General features: G+C 48.1%; 1 long non-coding RNA gene across 1 annotated transcript in view; it reads left to right on the top strand.

Annotated features, from left to right (window-relative positions):
- LOC144824476 (uncharacterized) overlaps nucleotides 1–13,236 on the top strand; it is a 311,586-nt gene extending 298,350 nt beyond the window's left edge. Inside the window, exon 3 of the long non-coding RNA XR_013608967.1 lies at nucleotides 13,151–13,236. This is a non-coding gene — a long non-coding RNA (uncharacterized LOC144824476). The remainder of the gene's footprint in view (nucleotides 1–13,150) is intronic.
- The last annotated feature ends 3,543 nt before the right edge of the window (nucleotides 13,237–16,779 follow it).

Genomic DNA, 16,779 nt, shown 5'->3' with positions numbered 1-16,779 from the left:
TTGCTACAGTATTTCAAAAATGATTCAGACATACAGTCGCTCTTCGTTCAGTTCAAACACAGTGTGTGTGCGATTTATCCCTATGCATATAGTCTATAATAGTGTTTCCTAGTTTCCCAACCTATTCCCCTTCTCCTTCTTCATCCGAGCTGGCAGTATCCTCCTCTGGCAGCGGGTCGCAAATTTCCCCCCTAAAGACATTCCAAGGGGTCCAGATCTTATTCCGTTTAAGTGGGCTATTCCTGGTCGTATACACCGTACGCTCTGTAACCATTATCATGTCCATATGCTTACACCATTGTGTTAAGGTGGGTAGATCTGTTGCGTCCCACTTCTGTGCTATATCTCTCTTTGCCACCATTATGCCGAATGTGCCCCATGTTTGACCATGTCTGGAAAGATCGTTTGGTTCCCATACATTCAAGATAGATTTGCGCGGTTCCGGAATTAAAGAAATCTCTAGTGTCTGTGAGATAGTGCGCATCACCTGTCGCCAGTATTCAGAGATGAGTGGGCACTCCCAGAGGGTGTGGAACAGCGTTCCTTCCTCTCCACATCCCCGAAGACAGTAGGGATGTTGGGCCCGCTGTAGCTTATGTAGAGTGGTTCTAGTTTAGTATACCCTATGCAGGATTTTGAGCTGCACCAGTCGAAATTTAGCCGAGATTCCCACCTCCCGCGGGGACGCCAGTGCTTCATTCCATTCCGCCTTATCTAAGTCACCCAGTTCCTTCCCCCATTTCTCTCGCAGTTTTAGTGTAGGGTCAGGCAGATTATTGGTCAGCTTCTTATAAGTAAGTGATGTAGCACTACTCTGCATATAATCAGTGAGTAGTCGGTCCTCTAGTGGAGAGGCCTCCGGGACCTCGGTGTCTGCTGGTATCGCTTGCAATAGCGCATGCCTGATTTGCACATACCTATAGGTTTCATTCGGTCCTAGGGCATACTGGTGTTGAAGTTGTGTGAATGGAATCACTGTCCCCTTGTCCCACAGGTCCCCCACCGTGGATATGCCGATGGTATCCCATTGTGTAAATCCTTCACTATGTCTCAGCTGCCCCTGTGCTTTGGTATCCCAGAGTGGGGTGAGCTTTGTGATTTTACCTTTCCAACCCAGTTTCGCCTGCGCTGCGTGCCATATTGTGGCCGTGTGGTTTGTGGGTCCTATTAGTTTTGCTGCTTGGTCTCTGTTATAAAGTGCCGCCAGTAAGCTGTCCGCGCCCAACTGTGCTCTGTCTGCCCTATAGGCCGGGTCATCCTGAGGTGCATGTATCCATTGATTAATAGTTTTAAGTTGCGCTGCCCAGTAGTACATCTGTAGGTTCGGTAGTGCAATCCCCCCCCTCGTACCAGCTTTTGTTCAGTTTGACTTGCGCAATGCGTGCTGGTCGATTTTCCCACAGTAGATTGGACACCAGTGCCGATACCTGCTAGAAATATCTCGCCGACACCAAGTATGGGGTGTTATCCAGTGCATGTATAAATCTCGGGAGAGCCATAATTTTATACAGTGCCGCTCTGCCCAGGAGCGTCAAGGGTAGGGATGCCCAGTGTTTTACATCGCTTCGCAGGCGTTCCAGGGGTGGCTTCAGATTCTTGTCAAAGAACTCTGTCGGATTTCTAGTGATGTAGATGCCTAGGTATTTAAAGGAGTCTGTGGCTAATACAGGTGGGCAGTCTGCTTCAAGCGAGGGCCCTGGTCCCTTCAGTATGTATAGTACAGATTTCGACCAGTTTAAAGTGTAGCCCGATATTTTCCTGTGGGTGTCACAAAGTGCAAGGAGCGCCGGTATGCTTTGATCCGGGTCTGTCAGGTACACCAACATATCGTCCGCATAGAGTGAGAGACGATCTTCTCACCCCTCCTTCCAGCTAATTCCTTTCAGCAAAGGGGTTGTTCTAATCAGTGTCGCCAGCGATTCTAAGACTAGTGCAAACAGTAAGGGTGAAAGGGGACATCCCTGTTGGGTCCCTCTTGCCAGCTGGAATGTGTGCGAGATATGTCCGTTCACTGTAACCTGAGCAATCGGGGTAGCATACAGGAGACGTATCCAAGCTATAAATTTAGGGCCAAATCCCATATGGGATAGGGCTGCGAAAAGATATCCCCATCCCACCATGTTGAATGCCATTTTCGCATTTAAGGATAGAATCACTGCTGGCTCTGTTAGTGACGAGGCCCGTGCCAGGATTCCATGGACCCACCTGAGATTGAGAGCAGTGTTCCTGTTTGGTAGGAAGCCCGATTGGTCCGGGTAGATCAACTGCGGGAGATGGGTCATCAACCTACTTGCCAGATGCTTTGCCAGGATTTTCACTTCTGTGTTTAGAAGAGAAATCGGGCGGTAAGATGAGCAGTCCACCGGTGGCTTTCCGGGTTTCGGAATCGCCACTATTGTCGCGGTCCGCTGGTCCAACGGAAGTTCGGTATTCGAGAGACTCTCTGTGTACATTGCCAGTAGTAGTGCACTCAGTGTATCAGACATGAGTTTGTACCATTCTATTGGGATCCCGTTAGGGCCTAGAGCTTTTCCGGATTGTACCGCATGTATGGCCAGTTGAACTTCATCGACCGACAGGTCTGTTTCCAACTCTTGGACTGCTTCTGGTGGAAGTGTCCGGGTTGTGATGTGGTTAAGGGAGTCCCGAGCCGTTTCTTCCGTAACCTATCTATCTGGGGTGTAAACTGTTTTAAAGTATTCTGCTAGAGTGTGCACTATCTCCTCGGGACGTGTCTGGAGTGTTCCCTCCCTCGTGTACAACTGCTGTATTCCTTTGGTGCTACCACCTTTCTTGTCCAGCCAAGTCAGCATTTTCCCTGCCTTGTCGCCCACATCGTATATTCTATGTGCTGTTGCCGCGACATTGTTAATTGTCTGTTGTTTTAGATGTTCCTTATATTGCTGTTGGCATAACTGCAGAGTGTGTGTAGAGTCCGGTGTGGGATCTGCCATATGAGTCAAGTTCGCTGCATGTAGTGCTAACTCTAACTCTGAGAGTTCTCGCTGTCGTGATTTTTTATATCCGGCAATAGAGGCTATCGCCTGCCCCGAAGGACCGTCTTGTAAGCTTCCCACAAAATTGATGGAGAAGCCACCGATTCTATATTTTCGGCAAAGTAGTGTTTAGTCGCTTTCTTGAGTTCTCTTTTGACTATGGGGATCTTGAGCTAACTAGCGTGGATGGGGTAAATTCTCCTTCGAGTGTGCTCCTGACATGAGATATGTAACACTATCGGGGAGTGGTCCGATATTCCCCTGGGCAATATGTCTATGGTTTCAACATTTTGTAGACCATTACCCAATATCAGGAAATGATCTATTCGCGACAAACTATTGTGTACTGTTGAATGGTAAGTGTATTGACTCGTGGTGGGGTGCATGTGCCTCCAAACATCCATCAGTCCCATCGCCTCTAAAAAGCCCTGGAAGCTGGAGGGGCCCGGTGTGTGGGGTCGAGCAGGGAATCTGCCTTTTGTTGGGTCTATCACCGTATTGAAATCACCCCCTATGATGATGTCTCCCGCTGGGAGATTCAGAAGAAATTCTCCCAGGTCTGGTAGGGCTACCGACTGAAGCGCCGGAGGGATATAAACCGATACTATATTTAGAAGCCTGCCCTCCCATTGTCTGTGAATCGCTGCAAAACGTCCCTGGTCATCCACCCGATTCTGTAGGAGAATGAACGGGGAGGTCTTCTTCACCAGGATGCCTGCCCCCCTTGATCCTGACGTAAATTCAGAGTGTGCCGCCATTTTGTAACCTCTTCTGTCCATCGCTTGGTACGCCCTCCCCGTGAGATGTGTTTCCTGCAATAAGACCAGCGCTGGGCTCTGCCTTTTGATGGCCTGCAGCACCAGTCCCCTCTTGATTGTATCCCCCAACCCTCTTACATTCCAAGTTAGGATCCGTAGGGGTGTGACCGTGGTCTGTTGTGTCCTCCCCTCGGAAGCCTCAGGCTGTGAGTTGTGTACCATAATAAAATTGTCTAAACAAACACAGCTGTATCCCTGTAATCAGTATGGTACCTCTGTCTTCCAGTTGCGCGTAGCTCGTGTATATTGTCTTGTAGCTTGCCTCAATTTGTGTAACCCATAAAACAATAACAATAACTGAACCTCCCTCCCCCCCTCCTCCCTGCCTCCCTGCTTAACGGGCCTGAAACCGCCCGCCCCCCCAACTTAGCAGAGTGCTTGTCCCGTCCCCGAACCATTGTACTTGCTTGCTGGGGTAAAAGGTCCTATGGAGGTAGCGGCCCCTCCAGCCCTCCTCAGCGTCTCCCAGTCCAGTGTCCAATGACAGCCCGACCATAGTAATAGACAATAACTGTTACTCCTGCGGGAACCGGGTACTTAGGATTCCGGTCTATGTTCGCCTTCTACAGACCCAGTTTCTGGTGAGCGGTTCGGACTTCCACACTCCGACGTCTGCGATCCGGTGCGATTCTTTTCCTGCTGGCTTCGATGCATTCTGTCCGGACGGCGGGGCGCCCCCACTTGTCTCCACCCCTCCAACCATTCTTGTGCCGCCTTCGGTGTATCAAAAAACCAAGTCTTGTTATCAGCTACAACTCTTAGTCTCGCCGGGAACAACATTGAGTACGGCAATTCCCTCGCTCTCAGTGCTTTTTTAACTTCCAGGAAAGTTTTTCTGCGACGGGACACTTCCGCCGTGTAATCTGGAAAGAAAGCAATTGTGGAGTTGTGTATCCTGATTGGTGGTGAAATTCTCGCAGCTTGGAGGATTGCGTCCCTATCTCTGAACTTGAATAATCTGGCCAGCACCGGTCTTGGCGCTGCTCCCGGTTTTGGTGTGCCTCTGGGAACTCTGTGCTCTCTTTCCACTGAAAAAAAGTGCGACAAACCCTTGGGTTGCATCCTGGTCTTGATTAGTTCCTCAACATACAAATCCATCGCTCGCTTGCCCTCTGTCTCCGGAATTCCCAGAATTCGTACATTATTTCTTCTTGAGCGCCCTTCTTGGTCATCCAGCTTCTCTTTAAATTGTTTATTCACGGCCTCCATTCGTTCCACTGCTGATTGTAGTTCAGAGGTGTCCTCCACCAGGGATTTCGTGACCACCTCCACTTCTTTAATCCGTTCCGTCATTTTATGAAAGTCTGCTCTCAGTAGAGTAGCATCTGTGGAGATTGTCCCCACTGTAGTCTGTACATTCGACAGTGCTTTCATTATGTCCTCCAGCGTTACTTTTTTGGCCCCATCCCCATCTGTATTTTTCCCTGTGGATGTGCGTCCTTCCGGCTGTAGCGGAGCGTTCTTATCATAGGCATATTTATCAAGTCTTGCCTGGGTCACATTAATTTTCAGCCCTCTGCCTGCCATTTCGACCACTTTTCCGGTCTCCTGTAACCGGACAAACCCCTAATAAAGTGATCACTGGTCCCAGTACTCTGTCGTTAGTCAGCCGTGTCTGCGTGTGGCGGTTCTAGTCCGGTGCTTATTGACACTCTCAGCGTATGGGCACCTTTCAATTAGGCGTTGTTACTGATCCGTACCCTGGGCTGTTACTATTTTTTTTTTTCAGGGCCCCTGGGGATGGTCACGTCGTGACGCCGCAGCAATTAGTGGTGTGACTGTAGTCAGGAGGAGCGCTCCTTCAGTCACCACGGACCCCGACTACACCATGTCCAAAAGTCATAACCCTACCAAGAAAGGCTGCGTCACACAATGGGCCCTAGTGTCTAAATCGTGTTATCCCGCCTGTGCTTGCCGTACCGATGCTATCTATGAGTCTTCGCTGCTGTGCTCCACTAATTCGCATCACCAACCTGGTACCCTCTCGGGCACCGTGCACTCCCTCCGTGTACTGGTGGCAAGGAGCAAGCCCAGTCCGGCCGGTGCCACTGTCTGATCGCGCCCTCCTTTCCCCTCCAGAATTCTGCACTTTCTGCTGTGCGTCGGTGCGGCCTCAGATTGTAGAGTGGTGGCACTCGTCTTTGGGTAGTCTGTTGATGGTGTGTGGGGGAAAACTGAGGTCAGCATTGCAACCACCGACGGGGCCGTGTGCAGTGCGTCACCTCCGACCTTAGTGGTTATGGCGTCGGGTACGTTAGCTGTGATATGTGGGCGCCTCCCGAGTGCTCTGGGTCTTGATCGTGTCCCGGGCAGAGGCTGCAGAGAGGAGCAGTCTCGAGGAGGGCTTGATGTCTGTGCAGCACCGGCATCCGGCAGCGCACTCCCTCCCTCCGCCGTCCGCGGCTATGCTATTCTCGCTGCGACTCGAGTCAGCCCATTTCAAGCAGCGGCAGCCGCGTCCTCCCTTTGTCCACGGCGGCAGGTCCCGTCTCCTCACCGGGTTTTCAGGCATTTCGGCTCGGCTGATCGGCAGAACTGCCACACTGCACTGCTGCTCAATTACTCGGCGCTCGTGCCCTTTAATGTACTGTGTGCCGGGTTTTGAGTCTCCGGCATTTTCTGAGTTCAGAGACGTCAGGGGGGGCTCCCGGTTCTTCGTGCCCGTCTGGGTCTCACTTCCGCCCGGGCTAAAGGAGGTACCTTAGGTCGGTGCTGCCCGCCTGTGTGTGGGCCATTGCCAGGTCTCGATCACTTCTCCCGGTTACCGGTGTTGGATTCGCACCGGAATTTCACCAGTCGGTGCTGTCAGACCCCGGACCGCAGGGACTGCTTACAGAGGATTTATTGTGACGGATTAGTGTGCGGATCGTCGGAGTAGGCCGCCTCACTCACGGAGCTCTTTCTCTATGCAGCCACCATGTTCGACTGCTAGCCACGCCCCGCTGCAGGTGCCTTTTTGGTATTTCATGTGATATAGCCTGCTTTGCTGGTTACTGCACTGGGTTGTCCAATCAGAAATATGAGGTAAAGGCCTGAGGCAGAGGTGGCATTGCTAGAGGGTGAGAGATGTGGAGAGATCTGCTGGGATGTGCATTGTTACTATCTTCTTATATCTGGATGTCATTGTGAGATGTAAAGTAGCGGCCATGGTCGACTAGATTAAAGCCCTCCGATTGACTAGCAGTGTGGACAGAGCTCTTCAGTTACTCAGTGCCTGTTCATTTGGTGATGGCTGCTTAATTGGCTGCACAGTACTGGTGATGGACAATCTTTGTTGCAGATATGTCTTATGTGAATGTAAGAGGTGTAAGTTACAGATGGCTGCTGACAGCTGAGTACTATGGTATTAGTATTTGTGTGGGCCAGAAATATTATGTATGAACTCACATAACTACATATTACCCTAGCAAAGCATAAGTCAGCCCTCCTTAACTTATCAGCCTACGAAAGTTTTTTGCTGGTTGGGTTGTTTTCAATCTGTGGACTGTAAGCTAAAGATTAAGCTTGAGGGTGCGACAGTCTCACCAGGCCCTGTTGCCTTGTGTGTGTGTTGCTTTAGTTGTCTTGGAAATAGCCATGTTTTCAACTGTCTTCTGAAGTTTATATGGTTCTGGATGCTGTGACTACTGGCTGGTAGTGAATTCTAGAGCTTGGCGGCTTGTATTGAGAAAGCTGTGTAGAGTGGTGTAATGATAAGTGGTGCAAGCCTGCAGCGCATTGTCTTGATTTGTCTGTATTGCTTAAATTTAGCTTGTAAGCATAGCAGTCCTTTTCTACAGGCTCTGTGAACAATGCAAAGGGACTTGAACGTTGCTCTTCTGGCTATAGATAGACTGTGGATCGATTGCAAGACTGGTGTTGTGTTCTCTTGGGTGAAAACAGAGAAGTCTTGCAGCAGCAGTTGTATTTTGTGAATGATAAATGCAGGTGCGCCAAGTTAAAGGGTGTTGGCATAGTCAAGCTTGCAGATTATTCAAGGTATGCGAGGATGCAACCAGGGGCCCGATGTAGGTAAAATAGATTTACCGATTTTTAATTACCGAATCATACCGATTCGGTAATTAAAAATCGGTAAATCTAAGGGGTTGAGATGTAGGAACATCCAGATGTTCCTTCTACCGAATCGGTAAATATCTGTATTTACCGATTCGGTAAATACCGACCGGTAATGGCCCATTCATTCCTATGGGCTTTGAAGCCCATAGGAATGAATGGGGCATTACCGGTCGGTATTTACCGAATCGGTAAATACAGATTTTGACAAGGGTGCAGGGGGTGTCACTTTGACACCCTCTAGCACCCCCAAAAAAGATTCGGGGGCCATGTGGCAGGCATACTTGCCCTAAGGGCAGGTCTGCCTGTCATATGGCACAGGTGTGCATGCACACATGTGCATGCACACCTGAATCGGTATTTTACCATCAAATATATTTGATGGTAAAATACAGAATCGGTAAGGGTTGTGGGACTCAGAAGAGTCCCACCTACATATCAAAAATACCGAGTCGGTATAAATACCGATTCGGTATTTTACAGATTCGGTAAATTTACCGATCGGTAAATTTACCGAATCTGTAAAATTCTGGGCCCTACATACCAATTCTGATTTTCCGGTCGGTAACGGCCGAAAATACCGATTTTCGGCCGTTACCGACCGACCTACATCTGGCCCCTAGTGTTTTCAATTGTGTAGATGACACTCTGTTTTACTTTATTAAGATGTGGTATAAAATATAGGTCTGAATCCATGGTCACCTCCAGGTTTCTGACTTTTGTTGATATTATTGGAGGGATCTCATTTTGGCAGTAGGCTGCCATTTTTGGCATTTTTTGCGCATCATAAGATCTGTCTTTGCAATATTTTGCTTTAGATGGTTATGCATCATCAATGTGTTTATGGCCTGAAGGCAGTCAAGTGTTATATTGTAGAGGTCTTCTACAGCATTTATTTAAAAAAATGATTTTGGTGTCTTCTACATAGTTGTAATGGGTGGGGTTGAATGATGTAATTGAGTTTGGTAAGAGAGTTAGGTAGATGTTGAGTACTAGAGGGGGTATAATGCTACTGCAGTGTTTTGTGTGAGAAGCTGATATGAAAAGTGGTACCAACACTAGTTCACTGTCACAGCTGAAAGGTCAAGAATTCAGTGGGCATTAGCCCGAAAACCCTTTAAGCTTTTTGTTGGAAATTGGATTACTGCTTGATGGCGGTTAGACCCTACTCAAGTAGTAAAACACAAATTAACATGGGCCTAATACTTTGGGAGCTTGACACAAAGCAGTCAGGCTTAACTTAGAGGCAATGTGTAAAGTCGTTAAGGAGTACTTCGAAAAGGAATACAGTGCTTAATGGTTATACGTTTCGGATGCTCGAGCTACGGAGAGGTACTAGGCAAGGATGCCTGCTCTCCCCGCTGATATTCTCCCTTATGCTGGAGCCTCTTGTGGCTTAGGTACGTAGAGACGTGATGGTGCGAGGGATACGCTTGCCGATTGACGTAGAAGATTGAATATCTTTGTATGCGGACGACATACTGTTATATTTAGCATCCCCATACAAATCGATCAGAGCAGTGCTAGACATATTCATGAATTTTGGTAAATATTCGGGATATGCGATCAATTGGCACAAGTCCATACTGTTTACGTTGAGCGGCCTGCTTCCCCGCCATCCGGCTGACTGTACTATAGCGGTGGCGGCGGAAGGGTTTCGTTATTTGGGGATCTTTGTCTCTTCAGATCCAGCTTGTTTCTACAGCTCCAATCTGGCCCCTCCTTTGGCTAGGTTATGAGCAGATGTGAAGCATTGGAGGTCCCTGCCTTTAACGCTGGTGGGAGGGCGGCACTCTTTCAAATGCTGGCCCTCCCTCGTTTTCTTTATATACTACATAATTCTCCACACAGAGTCCCAGACTCGTATTTTAGAGCAGTTGAAGGTGAGATTCGAACGCTGCTGTGGGATGGAGGGGCCCCCAGGATCGCACTGCAGAAATTGACTAAAGGCTGGTACGACGGGAGCATAGCACTCCCTGACCTACAGCGTTACTACTGGGTGGCGCAACTGGTGACCGTCAACCACTGAATATATCATCCCCCGGACGACCCAGCAAATGCTCTTGATTGATACCAAACTGATCGCTCCGGATATCTGGGGTCCCTGTACTCGACTGATAGGAAAAATAGGGGGAGGTTCTTCGGACCTACCCAACACACATTGGAAAATATGGCATATAGTTACTTCCCGGCTGGGATGGACAGGCGTCCTCTCGCAGGCTACTCCGTTGTGGTTCAGCCCAGGTTTGATAAATGGGACCTCATTGGGGTCTCGGCGGTGAAGGACCTGGTTAAAAAGGGAGCAATACTTACACTCGGTGACCTCCAGAAACAATGCCATCTGGCACAAAGAGAAATGTATAGGTATTTAGAGATTAGGCATGCGATTCAGGCAGCATTCCCTTCTCTCAAGGACATTCCAGAGTCGTCACCTCTGGAGGACGGCTTATTAGACAGGCCCCTCAGTTCAAAGGCAATATCTCTAACCTATAAGAAGTTGAGTAATAACCTGCCAGACACCTTTCCGAAGCTCAGGGAGCGGTGGCAAGATGACTTGGGTACTATAGATGACGAGGACTGGAAAACGGCGCTTATGTCCCCTCGAGAAGCAGCCATCACACAGAGATTCAGGCTGATTCAGCTTAGGATACTCCACCAATCATACATCACAGGGAGGGTATTGGCGAGAATAGGAGCAAAACCTGACGACTTTTGTACAAAGGGGTGTGGTCAGCAGGCCACATTTTATCACAAACTGTGGACTTGCCCAAAGATACTTGCCCTTTGGGAGGGAGCCTCAGATCACATGCAAACAGCTTTGGGGAAGGACATAGTTTTAAGGCCACAACTGGGAATGTTGAATATATGGGAGGAGACTGATCTCACGGAAGTGGAACAGCAATTTACAAACACTAGGATACACGCTGGTGAAACGAGAGCTGGCTAGAGGATGGAGGAGCGCGCCCACCACTCGTTACTATGTGGGCAAAAGAAATGGGCAGATGCATGCTGGCAGAGACTAAGGTTTTTAAGGCTCGGGGATGTCCCAAGAAATGGGATAGGAAGTGGTCACACTGGAATAAATATCTATCCCTGTGTGTCACCTGCTGTTGAAATGGAAATGCATAGACAAGTGGGTCTTGGGGGAATGTTTAATGTGCGATAAGAATTAATGTCTGCTCGATTATCTTGTTGACAACCTTGAAAATGTCGTCCAATCATGTATATATGGCTGTGATTGAAACCAATAAATAAAGTTTAAAAAAAAAGTAATACAGTGAAAATGCAACACATGGAAAATCAGACACCAATTTAGAAAAAAAAGTAAATTGTAATACATTATTTGACACCAAAACCACAAAAATGCAATCAGTAGTACCAGAGATATGCAGTTTTAAAGACTTAGATTAAAAAATGCCTAAAAACACACAGAGCAGCTGTTGTTATCTGGTCGTGCTGGATCATGACAAAGTCAGATGTTCAAGTTGACCACGATAGAACACGGGCCAGATGCAATGACCCAGTTAGGCCAGCTGAACAAAGTACCTTATATACTGGTTTGCGGAGCATTGCGAGATCCCGCATTGGGTATGCGTCTCTCAGCAGTGTTTCTGAGGTAGCTGCTGAGCAACTCGAAGGCCTGCATTGAGGGTGCGCTGCACAGCAGCTGTTCGGGGGAGACTGCACGCTGCGATTTGGAGTCTGGTGTCTGGGATGTGTCGGGCTGCGGTTGTGCCGATGTGGCTGGAAGGAGATGTGTCGTACTGCATTGGTTCTACTTACAGGACAACAGCTGGGCTGACAGAGCACCTTCAGTCCCACGTCTAATGGTCCAGGACTGGGGTGGCACCTTTTGCGGAGCAGGACTCACAAAAAGTAGCGTCTGGGTGCTGGGTTCAAGATGGTTGGAGCATTTTCTGTTCATGAGCCTCTGATCAGGAGGCCAGACAACTAGTCCTTGGAGTCACTCAGGTAGTCCTGGGATCAAAATGTAGGTCCAGTCAATGGCAGGCCTAAGACATGTTTAGAAGGGTGGCATAATCAGTTCAGCAGGCCCACTAGTAGCATGTAACATACAGGCCCTATGTACATGAAGTACCACTTTACTAGGGACTTACAAATACATTAAATGTGCCAACTGGGTGTAAGCCAATTCCACCATGTTTAAAGGAAAGAGCAAAATCGCGTTAGCATTAGTTAGCAGTGGTAAAGTGCACAGAGTCCGACAAGCCAAAAAACATGGGCTCAGAAGGGTGAGGAAACGTTTGTATATCGTATGTCAAATAGGGAGTTGCTGTGTGAAAAGATTGCACAACTGTGCAGTGCATTGAGTCATGTTGTTCTTAAGCCAGCAACTTTCATGACCTTTACTATTCAGAATATATACATGGTCATTCAGAAGCAATGTCCAATCATGAAACCTCATATTTCAATATGGCATAGTGCTTTGATTAGCCTATCATTCTGGGGTACAGTCATCACAAGTCAGGTACAACTTACATTTAATTGACATTCATTCAGCCTACACTGGCCTGCTGTGAAATATAGCCTGGTGAGATAAATGCTGCTCCAGAGATCTATATTTTGTTTGCAGGATCCAGATATTTCGTTACTGAGGGCTGCAAATACCCCAACCAGCAGTACCGCGAATCTGAAACGATCCAAGATAGACAGAATATTTATCTTAAAAAAATTGTTTAGTATCTAGATAACCCTGCCAGGGTCAACATGATGAGAATTCATGCCCTTGGACAAAATATTGTGGAAACCATAATCAGGGCATCTAGTTTCCCCGTTCATGGAGCCATAACATATTTAAAACACACAGTTTGTCACTCATTTCTCAAAATGTCTTGATGACTGTACTCCAAGTTTTCTATAAAGTTATTTTAAATTAGGGGCGAGTTAAATTAGAATTTCACTCATGAAATAGGTTGGAATTAGGAAACTCTACACTTTATGAAGCAGATAAAGTTTTCAAAATATATGTGAGGTATGGTTTATCCTTTCAGATTTTTCAGGTAGGACATCCTCAAATAAACACATTTTGAGTGTGGAAGCTGGACATCCAGCACCTGAGGTAAGGGGTGTGGCTGTGAGCTGGAGCGTTTATTAATCAAATACGTAATACGTTTTGCATTGGACACAAAGTGTCCATTCGGGGTTTATAACCTTCTACTTTAAATCCCATCTAATTGATAGGATTTAAAGTTGGATTGCGGAAAGTTGATTGAGCATGCTTTAATTTCTACCTTACAAAAATCCATGTTTTCCTTCACACAGAATCGCATGGTGTGCACCAGAATGTCTACACCAGAATATCAAAGGCACAGAATAATGGGGCCAGAATGTCATATCCAGAATATAAATAGGTAAGTATACATTTTCTATGCCTTACTCCACATACATGTACTTACATTGTATACATATCTTCAAGGTATGTAGATTTGGAGTTAGGAATAGTAAATTTATGCATCCTATATATGCACTACCTTTCAATAGTCTGATCCGGATATTCATTCACTGTGATATTACGGGGAGGTCAATATTTATTAGGACAACCAGTATTTGGGAAAGAAAGCACATATTGAACACAGCTTTAATGTTTGATCATAGCAGCCCTAAAAATGTATTTCTGGCTACGTGCCTGTACTAGAAAGTAGCTACTGAAAGTATATGGTGGACTCTCGGACTTGCATGAACTGGTCATGTGAAATGGAACTACCAGTGAGTAAACCAAAGCAGTGGGAATGATCCCAGCATCAAATTCTGGTTATGCACAAGACAAGGGTAGCAACACTACTGCAACAGCATCCCTGCACTTAGAAGTAAAAAAAGGCTGAGGGGCAATACCCACAATATGGTATGTGTAGTGGACTACACAAAATAGGAAGTGGAATATGTGGGGGTGCAGATGAGCACTAATTTACGAAGACTCTCAGGACAAATACAGCTGCTTCAATACAAAAACGCAAACCAATATTAAAGAGCTCCTAGCCACGCCAACCTTTTCTCTTTTAACACCTCCTCTATTTCTTTCTCATCTGTTATCTATTAGCCTGTGTCAGAACCCCTGTCAGAGGGCCAGGAGGCATGCAGTGGCTACTAGGCCCTACTGTAGTTGTTGAGGCCTTTTACTCCTGATGTCCCGGGGCCCGACCTATAATAGATCCTGAGCAACTGCGCCAAGTACCTCTTCTGTACTTGACTGAGTGGTAGCTGAACGAACCTTCATAGCTCTCTCGGTGGTAAGTGTAGATACAGGTAAGTGTGCACAACTCATAACTTAAAGTGCATGCAGCCTGAATAAAAAAACAATGTCCAGTTCAGAACTTTCTTTCATAAAGAAAGAAGTATTTTAATTCTAACTCTACACAAATCAAGGAAAAATGACATTTACAGGCAAAACACAATTCCCTTGAGGTTGGGGTCTAGCCCTTGTCAGGCAAATCCCTGTACCACCCTCTTTCTTATGTGTTTGGGTTATTTCCCATTCACTGGTTGCCTCATCCAGGGAATACTTACTAGTAGGCCATACTCGAGAGTTCCCCTTTGACTCCTTAGGAAGAGTCAATAGTGTCTATGGTGCCTCAGCACCATTAGCAGCAAATCGCCTGGGGCCCCAGGGGCCCTGTCTTAGTCTTCCCCGCTCTGGCTGTATGCAAGAATTCAGAGGTGCAGCGGGTGCTTTGGAGTCCTATTCCTGGTCGACTAAGTTGGGCTGCTTTCTGTTCATCCTACAGCACGCGGCAGGGGCAGGCTCCCTCCTCTGAGCAGCGCTGCCTGTTATTTCAAGTGTTCGGTGTTGCTCTTGCTTGGAAAACACAAGGTAAGCCACTCTTCCCTTCAATGGTGTGGAGAATCTTATCCTTAGATTCATGAATGGAGCCCAGAAATGGTGCAACATCCCTGGCCATGTCCTTGCAGTCCTCGGACAATCCATTAGAGGCAGTACTCAGTTTGCGCACTTGAGCCGTTGGTCACAGCCACAATCTTTCCGTTCTGACAACTACCCAAACTCTTCGATACAGGGGTGATAGATCCCCTACTGGCATTCAGGGTTACAGCATTTCTCTCCTTTGCGAAGCAGACTCTTCCAGTGCGTTCACCCTCTCCACGGTGGCCCCCTTCATATGGGGTTGCCGAATTAGGCAGACACAAGTCTTCAATATTCTTGGCCCAATAAGTTCAACTGTGGTCCCCTCTGGCATACAGGCCACAGTAACTAGGTGGTGTAGGCCTGGCACTTCCAGTACGGTGCTCCTAACTCAGCTCAGATCACAGCGGACCTCTCCTTGCATATAAGGGGCACACAAGCAACTACCCGATCGGTGCTCAGATGTTCTCCTCACATCTCAGTCAGGGAGCCCTCTTGGTAGGGATCTGACTGTATTTCACTCCTTCCAACGCTTTCCTCTTAGTTACATGTCACATTAATCTTGGCGAGCGGCAGGCGCTGGTGTCCAGGGCAGGTGATCTTGGTTCTATGGGTGATGTCCCCTCACACAGCAACAAGACTAGCAGGCCTTTGCTCACCATCACGGGAAGAAGTCTTGTAGAGCTCCCCCTTCTCACACAGCCTGCCTGGCTGCTTGGCACATGACCAAGTTCTGGGTCTTGACCTCCCCTTCTTATAGTCCATTTCCAGACAACAACATTCTGCTTCTTTTAAAGGCAAGATTCCGAAGCTGATTGACCCACAACACAATTCCTGGGAGTATCAGCCACACTGATATGTATATCAAATCAATCAATCAGGGATTTTTCAGAGTGCACTACTCATCCGTAAGGGTCTGAAGGTGCTGGGGGGTCAGAGGAGGGTGGTTTCAGGCAGTTCCAAGGTCCTCCGAATAGCCAGATCTTGAGGTCCTTTCTGAAGACTTTCAGTGTGGGGCTTCGTCTGATAATGAGCGGGAGTTCGTTCCAGGTCTTGGCTGTGATGTAAGAGAATGCTCTGCCCCACGTTCTGGCTCTGAGGATGTCGGTTTGGAGAGGAAAAGCGGGAGTCTTATTCTTTGTGTTCTGCCAGAAAGGAAGGAGCAAATCAAGTCTAAGGCAGTTCCCTGTATGCCGGCGTCATGGAGTCTGGCGGCTAGTGTGGGGTGGGAGACAGTGTCAAAGGCTGCTGAGCAGTCTAGTAGAATGAGGGCTGCAGTGTGGCCATGATTGAGGAGGGTATGGATGTCATCAGTGGCAGCTAGGAGGCCGGTCTCGTGCTGTGGTTGCCGCAGAATCCGGAGTGAGATGAGTCGAGCATGTTGTTAGTTTCTATGAAGTGTGTTAGCTGGGTGTTTATGATTTTCCTGATGGATTTGGCGGTGAAGGGGAGGAGAGAGATGGGCCTGTAGTTCTTGAGGTCTGTCAGGTCTGCGGAGGGCTTCTTGAGGAGGGGTTTGACTTCGGCGTGTTTCCAGTCGTTGGGTAACAGGCCTGTTTCGAGGGCGTAGTTGATTGTCCATTGTAGTTCGGGTGCGATGGCGGCCCTGGTAAAGATGTGCATTGGTCCAGGTCTCTGTGAGGAAGGTGACGTCAGGCGAGAGGGTGTTGAGGAGGTCCCAAAATTCTACTGCGTGTCTGTGCAAGGAGCATCCGTTGAGGAGGATGCAGCTCAGGGGTTTGGGTGCACTGGCATCTGGTGAGTTGGCAGTAGCTTTCTGGGTCCGGAGGTGGGTAAAGGTGCGGCGGCAGTGTTGGGGGGAGACCGGGCCTTGGGAGTTGCTCTGTGTCGAGAGTTGGCAGTTGTTGTTGTGTCCAGGCTTGTGTGACTGGAGACTGCTGGAGTTGTAGTGGCAGGGGGTCAGAGGACCAGGGTCCCTGGCGCTGGTCGCTGTGCGGACAGGCACAGTGGCTGCTCAGCCCTCCACAGGGCTTGGTCGCCCCACTCACTGCTGCCGCTCCTGCCTGTCTTGTCG

Source organism: Lissotriton helveticus, chromosome 3_1 (genome assembly GCF_964261635.1).
Source record: "Lissotriton helveticus chromosome 3_1, aLisHel1.1, whole genome shotgun sequence".
NCBI lineage: Eukaryota > Metazoa > Chordata > Amphibia > Caudata > Salamandridae > Lissotriton > Lissotriton helveticus.
Note: the sequence above shows the minus strand (reverse complement) of the source record. Positions and strands in the feature narration are given on the sequence as shown.